At 45.2% G+C, this 22,566-nt stretch overlaps 1 long non-coding RNA gene across 1 annotated transcript in view; it reads right to left on the reverse strand.

The window, feature by feature from the left end:
* Nucleotides 1–1,890: 1,890 nt before the first annotated feature.
* LOC134945335 (uncharacterized) overlaps nucleotides 1,891–22,566 on the reverse strand; it is a 145,781-nt gene continuing 125,105 nt past the window's right edge. The window contains exon 4 of the long non-coding RNA XR_010182100.1: nucleotides 1,891–1,910. This is a non-coding gene — a long non-coding RNA (uncharacterized LOC134945335). The remainder of the gene's footprint in view (nucleotides 1,911–22,566) is intronic.

A 22,566-nucleotide genomic window follows, 5' to 3' on the forward strand; every position in this document is an offset into this window, starting at 1 on the left:
AGGTATATATAATATAATGACGGACCTGCTGGACACTGTCAGCAGACTCCTAAACTACTAGTATGAAGAAGATAGAAAAAAAAAACCCACCACAGGTAGGTATACAATTATGGACGAGCACTGACGACACAGAGGTAGCCACAGCCGTGGACTACCGTACTGCGTCTGCTAATATAGAGATGATAAAGATGATAGAGATGAACAAAAAAAATATAACACTACAGCAGGTAAATATTTATATAATATAATGAATGACGGACCTGCTGGACACTGTCAGCAGAATGCGTTTATAGAATAAAAAAAAAAAACACCACAGGAGTGTTTAACTTTTTCAGGCAAACAATATACTGGTGGTCACTGGTCAGTCACACTGGCAGCAAAAGTGTGCACTGTACTCCTGCTATAACTGCACCCCAGTCTCCCCCACAATTCAGCTGTGTGAGCAGTGAGCACTCAGCACAGTCAGATATACATAGATATATCATGCAGCACACTGAGGCTGAGCACAGATATGGTATGGAGCGTTTTTTTCAGGCAGAGAACGGATTAAAAAAAACTAGCAAAACTCTGCACTGACTGTACTCCTCCTAACAGCTTTCCCCAATCCTCCCCACAATAAGCTAAGCAGCAATCAGATCAACTAACTACTAACAGTAACTATAAACGGAGAGGACGCCAGCCACGTCCTCTCCCTATCAATCTCAATGCACATGTGAAAATGGCGGCGACGCGCGGCTCCTTATATAGAATCCGAGTCTCGCGATAGAATTCGTGCCTCGCGAGAATCCGACAGCGGGATGATGACGTTCGGGCGCGCTCGGGTTAGCCGAGCAAGGCGGGAAGATCCGAGTCTGCCTCGGACCCGTGTAAAAAGGCTGAAGTTCGGGGGGGTTCAGATTCCGAGGAACCGAACCCGCTCATCTCTACAGTTGTTGTGTCTTTATTTTATAAGATAAGTGTGCTTGAGTGGCGCGTGGATGCATTTGACGTGTGAGGTTTAAGACTGCGTAGGGAACATAATGTGACCATAGCAGCATAAACGCACCGTCTGGGCTTCCGCAGTGCCACTCTATGCATCACCTTGGCTTGGAAGGGGTTAATGTTTTTGGTGGGAGGAACGTAGAGAGAGGGTCCGACGGGCTGATTGGCTGGATTATGTATAGGGGCTGGCCTGTCATACATATAGGCTGCTGACCGGGTACTTCCTGCCTCTCTTCTAGCTCTTCTCATGACCCGCCCTCCTGCCCTGGGGACTTGGTTTTTGTTCTTCAGTTGTATTCCTTGTGTCGGCTTTTGGTGGCCGGTTTCTGAACGGTTACTTAATTTTAATTATGAGTTCAAGGTTAGAAGTTTGGGTGTATTTTTAGGTAAATTTCATAGTTTTGAATTAGTTTACGGGCATCACTTTACCAAGTGGGGTCCATATAATTGGTATAAACATAAGTGGATGGCGGGGCCGGAGGCCCAATTTTTTACCCCGTAGGGGCGAAGCGTACCTCCGTCCCTACAACTGTTGGTGGGCAGGGGTAGTGGCAGAAGGTCGACCCCTGTCCTTGGATTTTTTGATATTCAATGTCCGGGATGGAGGCAGGAGGCCGATCCCAGAACAGCTGGGGCAGAAGGCTCCCTCACACATATGTTTTTATCGCTAGCTTTTTCTGTATTATGATATTGATCACCCATGTTACGTTTATCATGTTTAACCGTTCTTCTCCCCGCCACCTTAGTTAGAGAAGGAAGTCTACATTTTAGTTTTAGTATTTAATAGGCCTTCCTCTCAGTCAGAAAATAAAAGCTGACCCCTTTCACGCCAATTACAGTTGTTGTGTCTTTATTTTATAAGATAAGTGTGCTTGAGTGGCGCGTGGATGCATCTGACGTGTGAGGTTTAGTGGCAGCGGCGGTGAGCTCTCAGAGAAAAAAAAGCAACATTATTACAATCTTGTGCATAAATACATAAATACACGTACCCTGAGCAAGCCATAGTGGATCCAATATTATGTTTCCCATATAATTTAAGACAGAGACTCATATGTCTATATGACTAGCAGAGTTAAGCAATGAAGGCAAAAAATGTATCTCATATAGTATAGGGATAATTGTATAAGGCATTCATCTATTCAAAAGTTAATTATATCCTCTACATAAAATACAGTATATCATATTATATTATAAAAATATATTAAACGAGAATTGATCGTTAAGGCCACAAGGTTTAATAGTGTCCATCTCATAGATCCAAAATGCCTCTCTTTGTAAGAGACGTTTTCCACGATCTCCTCCCCTCAAATCTTCCGGGATATGATCTATTATAGTATATCTCAGGGTAGAAAGCCCATATTTAGCCTGTGCGAAGTGCTTGACCACTGGTTGTTCATTCTCCTATTTTACATTATTGATCGCAGCTCTAATGGCGGAGCGATGTTGTGTGATCCTCTGTCTAAAAGTTCTTATCGTCTTCCCACAGGGGCATTTTATCAAGTATAGTACATATGTGGTAGTTCACGTTACTGGAAAGTTGATCCGAAATTTTGTTCCTAAATGAGGGTGATTAAAATATTTAGCTGCAATCATATAGCTGCAAGTAGTGCAGCCAATACACTTGTAGCAACCTGCTTGTCTCATAGATATATTAGGAGGTTTCCTTTTGCTACTGTCAGTCCTGACAACAAGGGCCCTCATTCCGAGTTGTTCGCTCGCTACCTGCTTTTAGCAGCAGTGCAAACGCTATGCCGCCGCCCTCTGGGAGTGTATCTTAGCTTAGCAGAAGTGCGAACGAAAGGATCGCAGTGCTGCTACAAAAAAAAGTGCAGTTTCAGAGTTGCTGCAGACCTACTCCTACCTTGCGATCACTTCAGACTTTTTAGTTCCTGTTTTGACGTCACAAACACGCCCTGCGTTTGGCCAGCCACTCCCCCGTTTCTCCAGCCACTCCTGCGTTTTTATCTGGCACGCCTGCGTTTTTTCACACACACCCCGAAAACGGCCAGTTACCACCCAGAAACACCCACTTCCTGTCAATCACTCAACGATCAGCAGTGCGCCTGAAAAGCGTCGCTAGACCTTGTGTAAAACTACATCAGCTTTTGTGAAATACGTTGCGCGTGCGCACCGTGCCGATTTTTAGCCTGGTCGCTGCGCTGCGAACAACGGCAGCTAGCGATCAACTCGGAATGACCCCCATGGTCTTGAATGTTGCGTCCCCTCTTGTAGCATGACATGATCTTTGTATGTTTAAGGACCCTCAGATCTTTAGCTTGTTGAACTATTTGTTAAAGAGTCTTAGGCGTTTCACTGATAACTTTGTCTGCCACATTGAAACTATGGACCCAATGTAGCCAATCTTGGATCAATTTCTGTTTCTTTCTTCCACATAAGGTATCCGCATGTGGAATCTTGTCCCCTTTGTTTTTAATTCTTAACAAGGAATCAGAAGAATATCCTCTCTCTCGGAATTTACATATAATTTCTCTTTCGTCCTAGGGGATGCTGGGGTCCACATTAGTACCATGGGGTATAGACGGGTCCACCAGGAGCCATTGGCACTTTAAGAGGTTGAGAGTGTGGGCTGGCTCCTCCCTCTATGCCCCTCACACCAGACTCAGTTTAGAAAATGTGCCCGGAGGAGCCGGTCACAGCTAGGGGAGCTCTCCTGAGTTTCCTGGTAAAAGTTATTTTTTAGAGTTTATTGTTTTACAGGGAGGCTACTGCAACAGCCTCCATGCAGTGAGGGACTGAGGGGGGAGTAGTGTCCACCCTGTGGGATATGAGCCACTGTCTCTGCTGTCAGGACACTGAGCTCCAGAGGGGTCTGATCGTTCTCCGCCACAGGGGACCGCTCGCCCCAGCAGCATGCCACCACCCCCTTGCAGAGCTGAAGAATCGGTGGCGAGTGAGACACCAAATCCCCTAGCAAGGGATTGTGGGGGCGGGGGGGGGGGGGGGGGTGTCAGTGTGAAGTTGGCAGCAGCAGGGTAGGAGCGCAGTATTAACTGCGCTCTGGGGATGGCTCAACGGTACATGGTGCGGCACTACGAGGGGCGCCCTGAGCCAGCGCGACACCCTACACTGGTCCAGAAGCCTGTCGGGGTCCCCGGATTTCAGCCAGCACTAAATCCTCAGGCCAGCATAATCTGATGAAGATCGGGAAGACAGCGCCATTTTGGGGGCAGAGCTTCTCCTCAGAGCGGACACAGCAGCGTTCAGTGCCATTTTCCTGCCTGCACAGCGCTGACAAGGAGAATCATGTCCCTCCACAGCAACTCCAGCTATATGCAAACGGTACCAGGGGGTTGTAGGAAGGGGGGGGGGGAGGCTACAATACGACTGTGTATCCTATTAAGGTACACAGTCAGCGCTGAAAAGGGTTCTCCCTTCTTGTAAAAAAGCGCTGTGTGTGGGTTGGCTCTAATCTCTGTGTCTCTGTGTCTCTCTTGCCATTCTTGTGGGGGAAACTCTGTCTACCCTCCCCTGTGTGTGTGTGGAGTGTTTGGTGGTCTCCTTTAGCTATGTCCAGGGTCGCTGTGTCATATGCTGAGAGGATTTGTCCTCCCAAGATGATCCCATTCCATGTAATCAGGATAGCACTGGTTTAGCACAGATACCAGCAAGGGAGCCTGAGTGGTTTTCCTCTATCAAATCTTGGATTTCTGACAGGGTTGCAAGTAATTAAGCTGCAACCCAGGTATTACAGAGCTCTATGGTAGTATGGCCCGATTCTGGTACCTCGGGACGCTCCGCTATATACCCCCACAAACGTGCGCTTGTGCATGTCACGCAGGATGACACGGATACCGATTCTGACACCACAGACGGTGATGGGGATGTGTTGCGGGGATCTGCATCTCTTGCAAAGGGGGTGCAATTGATGATAGAGGCTATCAGGGATGTGTTACATATTAATGATACACCTGCGAAAGTTGAGGAGGCTTTTTTCACTGACAATAAAAAAGCCTCGCTAACCTTCCCTGCGTCAAAGGAATTGAATGCTATATTTGAGAAAGCATGGGAAAACCCTGAGAAAAAATTCCAGATCCCTAAACAAGTACAGGTGGCGTTTCCTTTCCCTGAGGAGGATAGGAAAAAATGGGAAAACCCGCCGATTGTTGACGCATCTGTGTCCAGACTCTCAAAGAAGGTGGTTTTACCTGTTCCAGGATCTACCACCTTAAAGGAGCCGAATGATCAAAAAATTGATAACACACTTAAATCAATGTACACTGCTTCAGGGGCCATATTACACCCCACTATTGCTAGTGCATGGATTGCAAAGGCTATAGTAAAGTGGTCAGCAACTTTACTAGAGGATTTGGATATGATGGATAAGGGTGATGTTGAATTATATTTACGCAACATTCACGATTCAGCAGGTTTTATGGTAGACTCCATGAAAGACCTGGGTTCCATGGCTGCGGGAATCTCTTCCATGTCTGTTTCAGCTCGTCAGGGACTGTGGCTGCACCAGTGGTCGGCCGACTCGGAATCCAGAAAGAGTGTGTAGTCCCTACCCTATACAGGTCAGGCTCTCTTTGGGGGAGCTTTAGACGCGTGGATATCCACGGCTACAGCGGGTAAGTCTCCGTTTCTTCCCTCAGCTGCACCTGCTCCGAAGAAATCCTTCTCTTCTTCAGCAACACAGTCCTTTCTGCTTAACAAGCCTAGAAAGGCCAGACCGTCCAATACCTTCTTTAGGGGAGGTCGAGTTAAGTCCAAGAAACCTGCCGCTGCAGGTTCCCAGGAACAAAAGCCTGCTTCAGGTACACCGAAGTCCTCCGCATGACGGTGGACCGCGCGGTCTGGAGGTGGGGCCAGCGGGAGCGAGACTCAGACAATTCAGTCACATCTGGGTATCATCCGGCTTGGATCCCTGGGTGATAGATATTGTGTCCCAGGGATACAGGCTGAAAGTCTCCCTCTTTGGCGTTTTTTTCAAATCAGGCTTACCAGCTCTGCTGGCAGACAGCACTGTCCTACAAGAAGCTGTCCACAAGTTGATGGGGGACAGGTCATTGTGCTAGTTCCTCCTCATTCGCAAACCACAGGTTACTATTTGAACCTTTACGTGGTACCGAAACCGGATGGTTCGGTCAGGCCCATTCTGAACCTAAAATCATTGAACCCCTTTCTAACGGAGTTCAAGTTCAAAATGGAGTCTCTCAGGGCAGTGATATCAGGTCTGGAACAGGGGGAATTCCTGGTATCCTTGGATATCAAGGATGCGTACCTACACATTCCAATCTGGCTGCCGCATCAGGCTTATCTCCGTCTCGCATTACTGGACTGTCATTTTCAGTTCCAGGCCCTGCCATACGGCCTCTCCACAGCACCGAGGGTGTTTACCAAGGTGATGGCAGAGATGATGATTCTCCTCTGCAAACAAGGGGTGAACATCATTCCATATCTAGACGATCTGCTGATAAAGGCATCGTCCAAGGAGAAGCTGCTGCAGTCCATTGTTCTCTCAATCTGCCTCCTCAAGATCCACGGTTGGATTTTGAACCTTCCAAAGTCACATTTGGAACCAACCCAGAGGTTGTCCTTTCTGGGAATGATCCTAGACACAGAAGTGCAGAGGGTGTTTCTTCCACAGGAGAAGGCGTTGGTGATACAAACAATGGTCCGGGATGTCCTGAAACCAGCCCGGGTGTTAGTTCAACAATGCATTCGCCTGTTGGGAAAGATGGTGGCCTCTTATGAGGCTCTCCAGTATGGGAGGTTCCACGCTCGGACCTTCCAACTGGATCTCCTGGACAAGTGGTCAGGATCTCATCTCCACATGCACCAGAGAATACGTCTGTCGCCGAAAGCCAGGATTTCGCTCCTCTGGTGGCTACAATTACCTCAACTTCTGGAGGGCTGCAGGTTCGGGATTCAGGAATGGGTCCTTCTAACCATAGATGCGAGCCTTCGTGGCTGGGGAGCAGTCACTCAAGGAGTAACTTTCCAAGGAAGGTGGTCAAGTCTGGAAGCCGGCCTGCCCATCAACATCCTGGAACTAAGAGCTTTAAAACACAAATTTCGTACCGCGCTCAATCCTAGTCTCTTTAATTAAAGGATGGATGGTATGATGTTGAGAGTAGTGAACCAATATTTGATGTAGTTTAAACTACTGATATTGCTTCTGTAATCACCCCAACCTAATATTTGTATGATGGGCAATGGTTATATATCTAAAGTATGTTCTTATTCGTAGAATAAATGCAACCCCTATGTGTTACACAGTATGTGGTGTCGGTGTAAATGTCTAACACAGTAGGTTTCAACCAATGATTGCAATAAGGAGATATGGACCATCAAATCTGGGCTCAAGTGACTTTCTCATGAGTCTTTTCCAGATACACCCAATCTCCTGGCTGAAGCCTGTCGGGATTTAGAGCTGCTCCTGAATCTGGGAGAGAGGCAAAAACTAGAGAATGCAAAGATGTTAGTTTTTCAGTAAGACTTTTTAACATATGCAGTCAAATCACTATATTTATGCCTTAACTCTTGTGGATAATAACATCCTAGCTTAGGTATGCTACCAAACAAGATTTCATAAGGTGAATAACCTGTGGTTTTACTGAGTATGGTTCTACTATTAACCAGTATTAAAAATAAACACCCTAGCACAGTGGCGTCACTAGGGTTGGTGTCACCCGGTGTGGTAACTGATAGTGTCACCCCTCCATGGACCATACCGCGCGTGCTCACAAAGTAAGATGCAATCGCATCCAACTTATGCGAACACCTCTGCCTGATTTGACAGGCAGAGGAGTCCACGGGGCGGCGACACAGCATTGTGGGCTTATCGACTCAGCATTGCGGGGGAATGTCGTCATAAATGGAGATGGGTTCGGGGCGGCCGTGTGACATCACACGCAGACTGCAGAGATAGCAGTTGCAGTTTTGTTATTTTGGCAAAACTACAACTGAAGCTTAATAAGGCAACTAAGTCAGTATACAAATACACACGGAGAAACATCGGGAGCGAAAAACTGCTGATTTGATATTTTTTGGGGGGCTGTCCAATTAGGTCACCTGAAGTACAAAAAGAAAATTTTCTCCCAAAAACACACAGGTTCAGTGAAACCTGTGTGTTTTCAACAACCCTGTTTTCGGACAAAAACTAAGCTGTTTTCAGGGATTTTGGTTCGCCTGCCTGAGGCAGGTGAAACAAATCCCCAATAAGCTGCGGCTCGTGACGGCTTATTGGGGTTTATTGAATAGCCCCCAGCAATGCAAATACCTGTGGTCAATGATCGCAGGTACTTCAATACCGGCCTTACTTGCATTCCCCCAATTAAGGAAAAAAAAAAAAAAATATATATATATATATATATATATATTCCACATGCGCGGCACTCCTGGGCCTGGCGACTAAATAAACATCTTTTAACAAAGGCAACATTTCTGCGCCCTTTAATGTGTGGCACTTTTGTCAGGTCAGCTGGGAGAGCTGGATCATGCTGTTTTGTCAAATTGGGAGAGCTGGATCATGCATATGTATACAGTGGCGTAAGTTCATCCTGATCGCCCGGAGGCAAGATGGCGTTTGGTGCCCCCCTCCTCCCACCAAGTAGTCAAGTGCCATATGGTGGGCGGTACTGGCGGTGTTCTCTGGGGCGTTTTTTATAGCCCTAAGTGGGGTGAATTTTGTGGAGACTGAATAGAGCTGGGTAACGACCCCCACAGGACCCTAGGACATATACCAACTCTGAGCGCCATATAAATGTATATATAAATACATACACATACAGCTCACCCCACTCACACAGATTCCCCCAAAGTATAGCTATCGCCACTTGCACAAATCTATACATACACCACAGGGGGGAGATGCTCCGAACATTCCCCCCTCCGCCGCATTATGGTTGGTCTACCCCCCACCCAGGACATAGTCTGCTTACCTGGGCGGCCCAGGTGAGCAGTCTTATGTCCAGAGCAAGGGGTGTGTGTAGGTAGTCTGATACCCAGCGGAGGGTGGAAGTCTGAAGCAGTACCCCTGTGTCGGCGTCTGCGCACGCCTATGATTTTGTGTGTATATATATATATATATATATATATATATACACACACACACACAAACACAGGCCGTCCCACCCACAAGAACCCCCCTCCCATAGCTTTCACTTAATAGAATGCTATTCTTTTGAGTATTTTTTTTATTGATATTATGCAAAAACATCATAACAGCTTTATATATATATATATATATATATATATATATATATATATATATAAAATAGAAACGAATAGCAATGCTTGCAGGCATCAACAACTGGCAATAAACTGTATAAGAACAGGTAAATCTGGACTGTAATATCAACAATGCTATTCTTCATTGTTTCATAATGCAGTACCTGTTCTGCTGCTGCTCCCCCTGCCACATACAGCCGCGTCAGCCTCCTCTCATCCCGCACGCCGCACTGTCTGCCGGCCGGCTCCTCAGTAGCCTCTGGGTCGCGGTCAGCTGTTACTGATGTATGCGACCAGAGTCCGCAAAAAAGGTCACCGGGTCGCAAAGGAGGAGCACCCGCTCGGCGGCTACATACTTAAACTGCAGGAACAGAAGGGCACGGAACGGGGGACAACGGAGGCAGTGCCCCCTTCAGGGCTGGAGCCCGGCGGCAACAGACTCCGTTGTCTCCGGTAGTTCCACCCCTGTATGTATATATATATATATATATATATATATGTTATTAAGTGTGCGCCATGGTCTGGAAAAGGGGGCATGGACGCTGAAAAGGGGGAGTGCCCTTAAGTGTAGTGTACCACACCATATACCCCTTTATACTATCTAGTACTGGTGCTCCTTACACATTATGCCACATGGAATGAGCCAAAATTCACATTATGCCACATGGAATGAGCCAAAATTCACACAGAATGAGCCAAAATTCACATTATGCCACATGGAATGAGCCATAATTCACATGGAATGAGCCAAAATTCACATTTTGCCACATGGAATGAGCCAAAATTCACATTTTTCCACATAGTATGAATGAGCCAAATTCACATTATGCCACACGGAATGAGCAAAATTCACATTATGCCACACGGAATGAGCCAAATTCACATTATACCAGACGGAATGAGCCAAAATTGACATTATGCCACACGGAATGAGCCAAAATTCACATTGAGCCGCAATTCAGGGACAGGGAGAGTGACAGAAGGGACAGGGAGATGGACAGCAGGGGCATAGGGACAGTGACAACAGGGACAGGGAGAGTGACAACAGGGACATAGGGACAGGGAGATTGACAGCAGGGACAGTGACAGCAGGGTCATAGGGACAGTGAGTGTGACAGAGTGGCATAGGGACAGGGAGAGTGACAGAGAGAGGGACAGCAACAACATACAGAAGGGAGAAAGAAAGGCAGCAGTGTAAAATTACCTAATCAGCAGCGGCGGTGTGGAGGAGGCTGTGATTGGCAGTGTGGAGGATGAGGAGGTTGTGGTCAGCAGCGATGCAGAGTTGGCTGTGGTCGGCGGAGGATGAGGAGGCTGTGGTCAGCAGTGCGGAGGCTGCGGGCGGTGGTGCGAAGGAGACAGCGGGCAGCGCCCTTTGGCGCGGCTCTGGTCCGTCTATGACCGCCACTATATCAAATCTGCCACGGACCGACAGCCAATCAGGAGTGCCAGCTCCTGATTGGCTACCAGTACAATAGCGCTGAATTTGAAATGCGGCGGGGGGGTCTCAGTCAGAGCTCGAAGTAGTGGTATGCCATACCAGTGTATACCGGCCCACTTTGAGCAGTGTGTATATATATATAGTCGAGTGCTGTCCACTGTAGTGTGCAGTGTTACCAGAGAGGGAGGAACTGGCTGTACTGCAGTGGAGTGACTGTGCGGACCTCATTGTCTTCTACTTCCCTGACTGGCTCCCTCATACCCACCGATAATTAACCCCTGCATCATCAATTACATTTACTGTATATTAATTAAGCTGATGGATCTAATCAAAAGAACTCATTCCTAACCTCAAATAAAATCATTAAACAATTCATCTTATCTAAATGACATTAATCCCCATCACCCTTATAACAAAACCCACGTAGCTTGCCTTTCCCCTTATGCTTATTAACTATCTGAACTGTGAGAATCCCACCCTCCACCCCAGTTCCACTTAAACAGAACCACTGGGTAAGAGGTGGGGAGCCCCTGCACAGGCACAGCTGACTGGTTCCCTTCCTGAATTGGGGGAGGTGTGAGCTAACCATTTATATTCCTGTTCCGATGTCCCTGTAGTCGATCATGATGAACAGGGTCAGGCCGTCAGGGTAAAGGTTTACATGGGTGGTGGAGGTGGGAAGGGAGCCCATGTGCTGCAGCTGAAGATGTAGAGGAAGGAGCAGAGTCCAGGTGCCCTCGCATCGCAGGCTTCATTACAGCACATGACATGTCAGTCATGTGACTGTCAGTGCTCCTGTGTCCAGCCTCAATCGAACAAGGAAGCAGAGACAAAGTGCAGCGCTAGGGATGGCTGTTGCTGGTAAGACCTGCAACTGCCAGTATCACGTACAGACATCCTTGGTGCCGAGAGTGAGTGTGGGTGCCGCTGCGGATGTGGATGAGATGGGGGGTGCGGGTGTGCAGCTCTTTTTGGTGTCACCCCATTGAAGGGAGACACCTGGGTGCGGGCCGCACCCCCCGCACCCTCCTAATGACGCCACTGCCCTAGCATCCCTTTCTGGTTTCTGTGACACACTCACTAATCTGCGGACGATACAACACAAGGAATGCCTGTTGCATCCCAAAATCTTACATTATGTACTACATTATTTCTTCAATGAAATGCATACCGCTATCTGATACTATAACTTCTGGTACTCCATATCTGCAAATAACTTCTGAAATTAATTTTCTAACTCTTGATTTTGCTGTAGCTTTTGCCATTGGCCAATAACTGAAAATGTCTGTGGCTACCAATACATCTATAGCAGCTAGATATAGTCAATTTGCAATGGAAAATAACTTTTGGGGATTGCTCCAAGGGTTGTCTTAACCTTTTGTCCTGGATTGGACATTTCCACATATCCAGCAGGCTTGTACAAACTTGGTTGCTGCTGGATAAAATCCTGGAGCTATCCATATTTTATTAACTAAATTTACCATTTGATCCTTTCCCAGGTGTGTGAGTCCATGGCTGACTTTACACATAGGTGGATATAAGCTTCTGGGTAAGCATATCTTCTCTTCTGATATCCATAAACCAGTTTCTTCTTCCTGTCTGGCTCCTCTTCTCTGCCATGCTGCTTTTTCTTCAGGACCTGCTTGCTCCTGAAATTTTTTCAAATCCTGTAGATCAGGCATTTGAGGCTTTACTTCCTCTGTTTCTTTTGTCTGTGTGGTGTAGATTGCTACCTTCACTGGTTGTTTAGTTGCTTTCTTTTTTCACAGGCTACTTTCTCATTCTCTCCTGCTTGGTTCTGAAGTTCAATTAGTGTGGCATAATCAGGCATTTGGTCTGGCGCTGGAATGGTTACTTTACTGTATAGGCTTGCCTTTTCTGTTGGGGGCATTTTGCTGTCCTCTTGGCTTCAGCATCTTGCCAGATTGTTGCCTCTTGATTCAGAAGTATCGTTTATTGCGTGTGCCTGGATCTTCATTACTACAACTTTTGTGTGGCCCTTGCAGAGCTCTGAACCAGTGTCTGATCAGTGAAGCATGTTGTATGTTTTCGCCACTTGCCGTCTTGAAGCCTCTGCTTTTCCATATATGGCCCACAATCCTGTGCTGGGATGGTAAGGATCCTGAATCCACAACTTCATGTTCAGTGGTTACTGCATATCCTGTATAAGGAATCCCATCCTCATAGTACCTTGATCCATCCACATATAGCTCATGCTGAGCATTAGGTGGGGCTGTATTTGTAACATGTGGCAAGTGTTGAGTTTTCTTGTTCCAGTAAAGCCACACAATCATGGGGAAAAAAAGAAAAATTTTGATTAGTAGAACTATAATCTTGCTCTGGACCAGCACTCTGGACACAGAACTATCATCTTGCTCTGGACTGGCCATTTGGTCCTGCGTCCATGATGATCTATCTGTATCTTCCTCTTCCGGACCACCTTCCTGGTCCTCATCATCATCTTCTTGCTGATCCACCAATCAGTTTCTCTCTCCTTTTGAATCTTGATATACAACACCTTTATTTATTAAGCTGGAAAAAGGGTTGCTGGGTTGAGGGTAGTACATCTTCTGATGGTCACGTTTAATGCACTTAACAGTGCTACGTCATACTTGGTCAGCCTTGCTGCTGACAGGTGTCTGGTTCTTGCTTGTTGAAGCTTCTCTGTACCTGCATGCGGTACCTGGATGATAAGCTCATGATTCAGCACTATGTCTGTGCTCTTGTCCTCTTCTAGGACTGCTGCTGCCACTGCTCTGTTGCAGGTGGGTGCTCCTTGAGTAATGTTGTCAAGCTTTCCTGAGTGGTAGGCCACTGGTCTTTGCCTTAGTCCATATTTTTGCGTGAGGACTCCCAGTGCATGGCCTCCTTCTGTAGTCAGGTAGTCCTAGGGCCAGAGATGAGGCAACTGCTGCTTCCAATTGTTCAATTGCATCATTCATCTGTTGCTGTGTGTAGGATGTGGACCTTCCCTCACTTTCAGTGTTGTCATACAATGCTTGCATGTAGACTGGTGCTAGAGGTATCCATTCTCTGTAATATCAAATAAGATCATAAGATTTTATGATCTTATTTGACACTAGTTGGAATCTTAGCTTGCATTATGAATTTCTTTCTGTCTTCTGTTAGATGTCGGGTACCTTGAGTGTCCTAGGAAGATTACATTTTGCTTTGCTAGCTGCAATTTCTCCTTTGAGGCTCTGCAGTCTTGTTCTTACAGATACTTCAGTAAAGACACTTTCTCTTCTTGGCACCTTTTTCAGTGGTGGAGGTGGCAATCAGCAGGTCATCCACATACTGTATTAACTGTGTGTTTTCTGGATAAATCACTTGGTGATGTAGCCCCTCCCTGGGGTAATCTTGGTCTAGCAGTATTGGTACTGAACTTCTGTTCCAACTTGCTTCACTTTGCTAGGACTTCTTTCATCCATTCAGGTAGGTCTTTTGTATAATGGTTCTGTACCTCCTTTGGTAAGTTGCTGTAAAATTCAACTTCTGCTGGGGTGTACTGTATTCTCGCTTGGATAAGCTTCAGTACATTGTGTCCCAGCAAAGTCACTGGACATGTACTTGAGGTCAAGAACTGGACTGGTAATGGTGACTGTAGTTCTTGCATCTCCTGTCCCTTCAAGTGTTTCTGTAACATTAGTTCTTGTGGTACCTCCCTCGGCTGTAATATGCTTCTGCTGGCTCCAGTATTGATTAGACACAAACATCCTTCTACAGTGGGCAAGGTGACTGTGACCATACCTTCTGTTGTTTCTTCTGAGACATTATGTCCACTGGGAGGTACCGGAAGAAGCCTACACCTCATGTTGGCAGAAGAAGCATCATTCATTAGTCTTTTGGTACTTCTGTCTTGTTCCTTAGTATTTGCTTTAACTCTGGAGCTGCTGGTGCTTCAAATCCTCTGATCATGGCATCACCTCTGTAATCTTGCCATGTAATACTGACCACTGTCAGATGTCTTTTTTTGTCTTTCTTGAAACAGACTTTCTTTTAGTCTTCAAACTTTCATACAACCTTCATATTGCTTTTCAACTTTTCTTTTTCCAATCACCTCTCTCTTTATGATCCATCTATTATCCTACATACCTTTTCTTTCTTCACTTGCCCTACATACTTTTCCTTTCTTCACTTGCACATCTTTTCTTCTGCTGCTGGCATGTAGCCTACCGCTCTGAGAACCTGTTCTAAATCTATCCAACAAGGTCTATATATACCATATATCTGTGACAACTACTTACAAAAAATGCAACAGGATTTCTCCTCATATCTGGTAACTCATTTACAATTTATAACATATCAGACTGAAACTATGGTATGTAATGTTCCTGATCAATATGTCTGGGGTTGGCATTTTCCCCTGCATCAAAACTGCATTACAAATCTTCTAGTATCTCAGATAATAACAAAAGGGGTAATTCCAAGTTGATCGCAGCAGGAATTTTGTTAGCAGTTGGGCAAAACCACGTGCACTGCAGGGGAGGCAGATTTAACATGTGCAGAGAGAGTTAGATTTGGGTGTGATGTGTTCAATCTGCAATCTAATTTGCAGTGTAAAAATAAAGCAGCCAGTATTTACCATGCACAGAAATAAAATAATAAAACCCAAATATAACTCTTTCTGCATATGTTATATCTACCTCCCCTGCAGTGCACATGGTTTTGCCCAACTGCTAACAAAATTCCTGCTGTGATCAACTTGGAATTACCCCCAAAGTGCAGTAGTAATGAGTACTATGCTACTGTCTTCAGCTACCTAACAGCTGAGAATTATTTTCTAAACCAAAACTAAAATACACATTGCTTATATGTAAAATTACTTATGGGAATATATAAATCTACATAAGAATGCGTGATCACCCATTAATATAATTTGCAGTAGCATGTTCTATTTAGTTAAACTTACTGCTACTTAGTTGTCTTTAAAATCTTATAAGGCATTCAGGAATAAAGTGACAATTATTTTCCTAATTCAACTTTTACTTACTATCATATTATCCATATTTTGTAGTCAAAAACATTTTATATCCTTATGTATGTACCTATTGCAGTATGCTCTTTCACGTAGAAACATTATCTATACATACTGTTCCCTTTATTCTTCCTGAGCCAAATTAAATTAAATTTTTAGCTTATAGCAGCAAAACTGCAGTTCATACTACATGTACACATCGCTGTTTTATACACAGTGGTGTGCATGCAATATAAAAATTATAACAAAGGATCAAATATTGTTCTTTGGCCAAATTTTTACAGTGTCAGAAAAACCCTTATTTTATTAATCCAGTGTTTGTTGTTTGCTTCAAATCTTCAAATTCCTCTGGAAAGTTTGCCCCTTAAACAAATTGCACCAATACAAGTGCCTAATTCCCCTCCCTAGCACTGACGATCTCCAGGGGCTCACTGTTATGCGGTCCCTTCACATGATTGATCAGTTCACTTTGCGAAATCCTTCTGGGCCGCACCTTACTTGTACTGCGCAGTATCGAAAAACAAAAAGTCAGTGATTCTTAGTTTAAAAGACCTGCTCTTTTAAACATCACACTTATGCTTATAGGGAGATACCTTATGGGAAAGTTAACCTATACCAACAATCAAAGGGTCAAACGAAGCAAACACTCTGAGCCTCCCAAAAGATTAATTAAGATCCAATCAGCAGACAGCACACATGGTTATGTTGATCAGAATGAGCCCGAAACAGTTTATTGTCTAGGGGTTCTTATAGGCATATACAGGAATTTGTTATACGTCACAAAATGTAAGCATAGGCATCATTTCTCACACATAGAAATTATGAGACATTACAATCCTTGGGAATCAGTCTGTAGACATTGTTCTCAAAACTTCACCATTCTCAAAACATCACTGTTCTCAAAACATGTCCCAGGAGATAAGTGATTATCTTAACCTTGATTCTCAGAGGAACGTCTCTCTATCTAATGAAATGTCAGCATTACTTATAACTTTAAAGCAAAAGCATTTCTTTATGTTCAGACAAATGGCTACTGTGATACAAGATGGCTGAAAACTACTTTAGCATAATGCTGTCTCTTTCACGCTGCTGCTGCTCCAGTCCCCCTCCCTCCACCTCCTCCGGGTCCTCCCCTGACGCTGCTATTCTCCTCTTCTCCTCCGGCAGTGCACACAGCACAGGCGGCTTGTAATGAGTCAATTTTACTCATTTCAAGCCGCTGACATAGTTGCTGGCTGTGCGCCCTCAGGGCGACTGCGCTGTGTGCCAGTCACTCCTGGCACACACGTAGTTACGGCTCTGAGGTATTCATGAGACAAGCAGGTTGCTACAAGTGTATTGGCTGCACTACTTGCTGCTATATGATTGCAGCTAAAATTTTTACTCACCCTCATTTAGGAACAAAATTTCAGATCAACTTTCCAGTAACGTGAACTACCACATATGTACTATACTTGATAAAATGCCCCTGTGGGTTGTGCTACATTGGCAAGATGATAACAATTTTTAGACAGAGGATCACACAACATCGCTCCGCCATTAGAGCTGCGATCAATAATGTAAAAAAGGAGAATGAACAACCAGTGGTCAAGCACTATGCACAAGCTAAATATGGGCTTTCTACCCTGAGATATACTATAATAGATCATATCCCGGAAGATTTGAGGGGAGGAGATCGGGGAAAATGTCTCTTACAAAGAGAGGCATTTTGGATCTATAAGATGGACATTATTAAACCTCATGGCCTTAACGATCAATTCTTGTTTAAAATATGTTTATAATATAATATGATATACTGTATTTTATGTAGAGGATATAATTAACTTTTGAATAGATTAATGCCTTATATTATACAATTATCCTTATACTATATGACATACATTATTTGCCTTAAATACAGTTAACTGTGCTGCTCGTATAGACATATGAGTCTCTGTCTTAAATTATATGGGAAACATAATATTGGATCTGCTATGGCTTGCTTTGGGTACGTGTATTTATGTTGCACAAGATCGTAGTATTGTTGCTTTTTGTCCCTCAGCGCTCACTGCTGCTGCCGCTTCAGGTTGCTATGCCAACGCCCCCGGGAACCCAGTGCTGTGCGGTTACATCACTGGGAACAGGAAACCGGAAGTGCGGCCGGCCCCGGCGTGGGAGACTGAGAAGAATCACTCTCTTTTGAAGAGGTATAACGGTATGTTTCTTGTTTTATTGTCTTATGCTTTGACCTGTAGCCTGAGGACGGAGTAAAATCCGAAATGTTGCTGCTGGACCTGGGTGTCTTGTGTTTCATTTGAGCCCGCTATGAGTGCTGCTGTCTGCCCCTTCTATGTATTTCCATGAGCTGTGCACTGCGGTATAGTACTGAATTGATTTAGAGTGCCTGCTAAACTGGACTGCTATATATATATATATATATATATATATATATAACTTCCAAAGGTTGGCACTCACTTCTGTCCCATGTATACAGCTTGCCACGGTGCTGCGTCAGAACAAAGCATGCAGGTAAACCCAAGAACGGCACTCACTGGTCTTGCAAGTAAATACTGGACACGGTCCTCTTATGAACGTTTTGGGTTTATTTCAACCCGTCATCAGGATACACATAACAATTCAAAAGTGACAAAGACATACCTTATATACCCTTCTTTGTTGCCAAATGAGCGCGCCAAAATCACATCTCAGCTGTATCATCAAAAAATCAATCGCCCCCGGAGATCCCAGCACGTAGACAGTTGCGCCAGGTTGCCTTGACAACCCGGCCACTCCTCCGGGCAGTCAGCTATGACGCGCACCTATCACGGTGCGCGCCAGCTGCCGCAACACTCGCGCCCAATCAGTCAGCTGTATTGCACACCTCTCACGGAGCACGCCAGCCGCCGCAACTGTTGCCATAGCAACCCGCCGTAGGTAATCCCAAAACTCAAAAATGGCATTTGGTATCCATGGCTACCCGTTTGGCAACAAAAATTCAAAATACCACCACATAACTCCTACATAACCATATGTACAAAACAGTACAGACATATACAATAAAAAAACATACATATACAAGTGCTTGTGCATATGCAAGTGCTTGTGCATACTTTATAAGTCCAATTGTAAATCCCTATACGATATTCCTGCATCAACATACATATATGGCTACAAATAATACTCTACTTAATATACCATATATAGGAACCTCATACATCAATCAGAACTTATGAAATAACCCCTTGGTTACCAATACATATTATAAGTGAGATGATCATTGAGGCCTCTTGGTTTGACAGTATCCAGTAATTGTATCCATTTTGCCTCAATCTGCAAAAGCCTCTTGTGCCGATCTCCACCTCTCGGGCTATCCGGCACATGATCAATGATAATGTACCTAAGACTGGATAAGGAATGGTTATTTTCAAAGAAATGCCTTGCCACAGGTTGTTCAGACGGCTTACCCATCAAAGCCGCCCTGATCGAAGACCTATGTAAGGTCATCCGCTCCTTAAATGCACGTATTGTCTTGCCTATATAGCAGGAACCACAAGGACATTTAATCATGTATACCACATAATTCGTAGAACATGTAACCGCTGATCTTATCATATACCTTTTACCACTATGTGGATGGAAAAAATATTTACTAGCGATCATAAACCGGCATGTCGTACATCCAGAACACTTATAGCAACCCCTACTTTTAATCTGTACTCGAGGATCATATTGCATCTGCTCTGTAATATCCGGGTGTACTACCCAATCTCGAATGTTCTTACCCCTCTTAAGGCACGACATCACCTGTAGAGGTCTAAACACTTTAGAATCCTTGTCACCCTGAACAATTGGCCACAGGGTCCTAACTGATTTTTCCACAATATCATGTGAGGTATTAAATCTCCTCACCCAATGTAATTTATCAGAGACCTGGTTCCTATTTGATTGCTTCAACAAAGACTCTCTAGTGATCATATCAACCTTTTTTCTAGCCTCAGACAACACACTTTTCGGATAACCTCGATCACTAAATTTCCCTGTCATCATATCAAGATCACGTGATACCGCCTGTTCATCACTCGTAATTCTCTTAACTCGCAATAACTGCGAGTAAAGCAGACTTCTCTTCATCGCCACTGGGTGATGGCTACTGTAAGACAACAGAGTATTCCTGTCTGTGGGTTTAGAAAAAATAGAAGTAGTGAGTCTACCATCTTCCAATGTGATATTCACATCCAAATAAGAGATATTGTTAAGACTACAGGTATATGTATACTTGATAGGACAGTCAAGCCTATTGATATAATCTACCAATTCCACAAAGCTCCCATGATCACCTCTCCAAAACAAGATAATATCGTCGATGTACCTGGAATAAAAAAGAATCTTATCTCTCGTATCCCTATTGAAAAAGCATTCCTTCTCTATTCTAAACATGTATGCATTCGCATAGACCGGTGCGACATGAGAGCCCATCGCACAGCCGGTAAGTTGTAAGTAGTACCCACCATTATAATAGAAATAATTTTTATGCAATACAAAATCCAGAAGAGAAATCAAAAAGTCCAAGTCTGGACCCCTATAGTCAACATCATCTTTTAGCAAATCCTTAACCGCTAGGATACCATCCCCATGCAGAATGCTAGTATAGAGGTGTTATGCACACCAGTGCCAGCAGGAATGTACTGGTGTCTGAACGGTGAGGGATGCAAAACAAATGAACTCACAGACAGACTGGGGAATATGACATTACATACACAGAAGGTGATAGGGTAACAAAATAAACACAAAGTGAACAGAGAAGCCCAAAGGCTAAGAAACTGGGTGTCTCCCTAGTATTTAGAATGCTCAGATGGAAAGAAGCGAGATGTAGTGATTTAATACGTAGAGAACCCGAAATGCTGTTGCTAAGGGCAACAGCAAAACCCTAAAGGGTTACCAACGGGTGTGGCAGTAAACTCCTTGGTCAGAGATGGAATAATAGACACAAGGAGAGTCTCCACAATCCTAGTCCTCACTTGCAGTGCACTGGTTCAGCTTACTGCCACTAAACTGACACCTGAACACCTTGCACAGTGAGAAAGGATTTTGGCAGGCAAGTCTGAGAATACAGCCGCAAACTTGCTAGGTTCACAGAGTAGCAAAAGAACCCCAGCAGGTTAAACGACTGACTCCAGTCTTACTGCTAGGTCTGGATTGGCAGAGTGTAATACCAAATCCCCAGGCCTATTTGCAGTAAGCAACAAACAAATACAAAGTTTACACAGTACTAGCTAGCTTTCAGGAACTGACTAACCAACAAAGATTCAGCAGCATCTGCCTAACCTGAGAAGAGGGTTTATATAGCAGGTGCTGTCCACGCCCCACTCAGACCTCACAGACTGTGAGCACAAAAACCAGCACCGGATCCCCTGCCGTGCACAGAGCCTGTAACCACTGCACAGCAAAAGACCCGAACCGGAGTATCAGCTACGCTCAGGTTACTCCGCTAGCACTTGTCTCCCGGTTGCCATGACGACGTGGCAGCACAGAGCAGGAGACCCTAACAGTACCCCCCCCTCTGACGAGGGGTCAAAGAACCCCTACCACCGGGTTTATCGGGGAACTGCGAGAAGAAAGAGCGTAACAGTCTGGGGGCATGAAGATCACAACTGCGCACCCACGACCGCTCCTCCGGGCCATACCCCTTCCAGTGCACCAAAAATGACAGCCGACCCCGAACCATCTTGGAGTCAAGAATCCTTTCAACAACAAACTCCCTCTGGCCACGTATCAGAAGAGGGGAAGGTCTTCCACTGGAAGAAGGATTACTAATCGCCCGTTTTAAAAGGGAACAATGAAATGTTTTATTGATACCCAAAGAACGGGGTAGATCTAACTGAAATGCCACCGGATTGATAACCCTAGTGATCTTATAAGGACCGATGAACCGGGGGCCTAACTTATGAGATGGCTGCCTCAACTTCAAATTCTTGGTAGACAACCAGACGAAGTCTCCTAATTTGAAGCTGCAGGGTCTTTTCCGCTTATCAAAAACCCTTTTGGTCACTAATGACACAGACACAAGGGCTTTCTTCACTTTCCTCCAAATACCTCTAAGGACCGAAACCACAGAGGAACCACCAGGCGTGGAGTCCAGGGGGTCAAAAGAATTGGCCTTAGGATGATGCCCATACACACAAAGGAAGGGAGAGATCCCTGTAGCAGAGTGAGCCGCGTTGTTATAGGCAAACTCCGCCATGGACAGATGAGCCACCCAGTCAGTCTGACACTTGGAGACATAACACCTGAGGAACTGCTCCAAGGACTGGTTCACCCTTTCAGTCTGCCCATTGGACTGCGGATGGTAGCCTGACGACAAGCTGACAGAAATCTGGAGATCGGAACAAAATGCCCTCCAGAATATGGCCACAAACTGGGATCCGCGGTCAGAGACCACATCAAGTGGCAACCCGTGGAGGCGCACAACATGCAGCATAAATAATTCAGACAGGCGTCTGGCCGATGGCAGCCCAACCAATGGAACGAAGTGCGCCATCTTCGAAAACCTGTCAACGACAACCCAGATGGCTGTCATCCCCGAGGATTTGGGCAAGTCCACCACAAAATCCATTGAAATGTGGGTCCATGGCTTAGATGGAATAGAGAGTGGATGTAATGGGCCAACAGGAACCCCTCTAGGAGTCTTATTTCGGGCACAGATGTCACATGCCCGAACCCACTGATCCACATCCCTAGCCACCGAGGGCCACCACACCGCTCTAGATAGCAACTCCCGAGTTCTGGCAATACCCGGGTGACCTGCCGACTTCTTGGCATGGAATTCCAGGAACACTCGCTGTCTTAACCTAGGAGGCACAAACAAAAGACCTACCGGAAGGTCTGGAGGAGCCTGCTCCTGTGCTCTAAGGACTAATGACAAGAGGTCCTGGGTAATGCCCACTTTAATACATGATGGGGACACAATGGGCAATGGCTCCTCGGTGGTCTCCTG

This window comes from Pseudophryne corroboree, chromosome 7 (assembly GCF_028390025.1).
Source record: "Pseudophryne corroboree isolate aPseCor3 chromosome 7, aPseCor3.hap2, whole genome shotgun sequence".
Taxonomy (NCBI): domain Eukaryota; kingdom Metazoa; phylum Chordata; class Amphibia; order Anura; family Myobatrachidae; genus Pseudophryne; species Pseudophryne corroboree.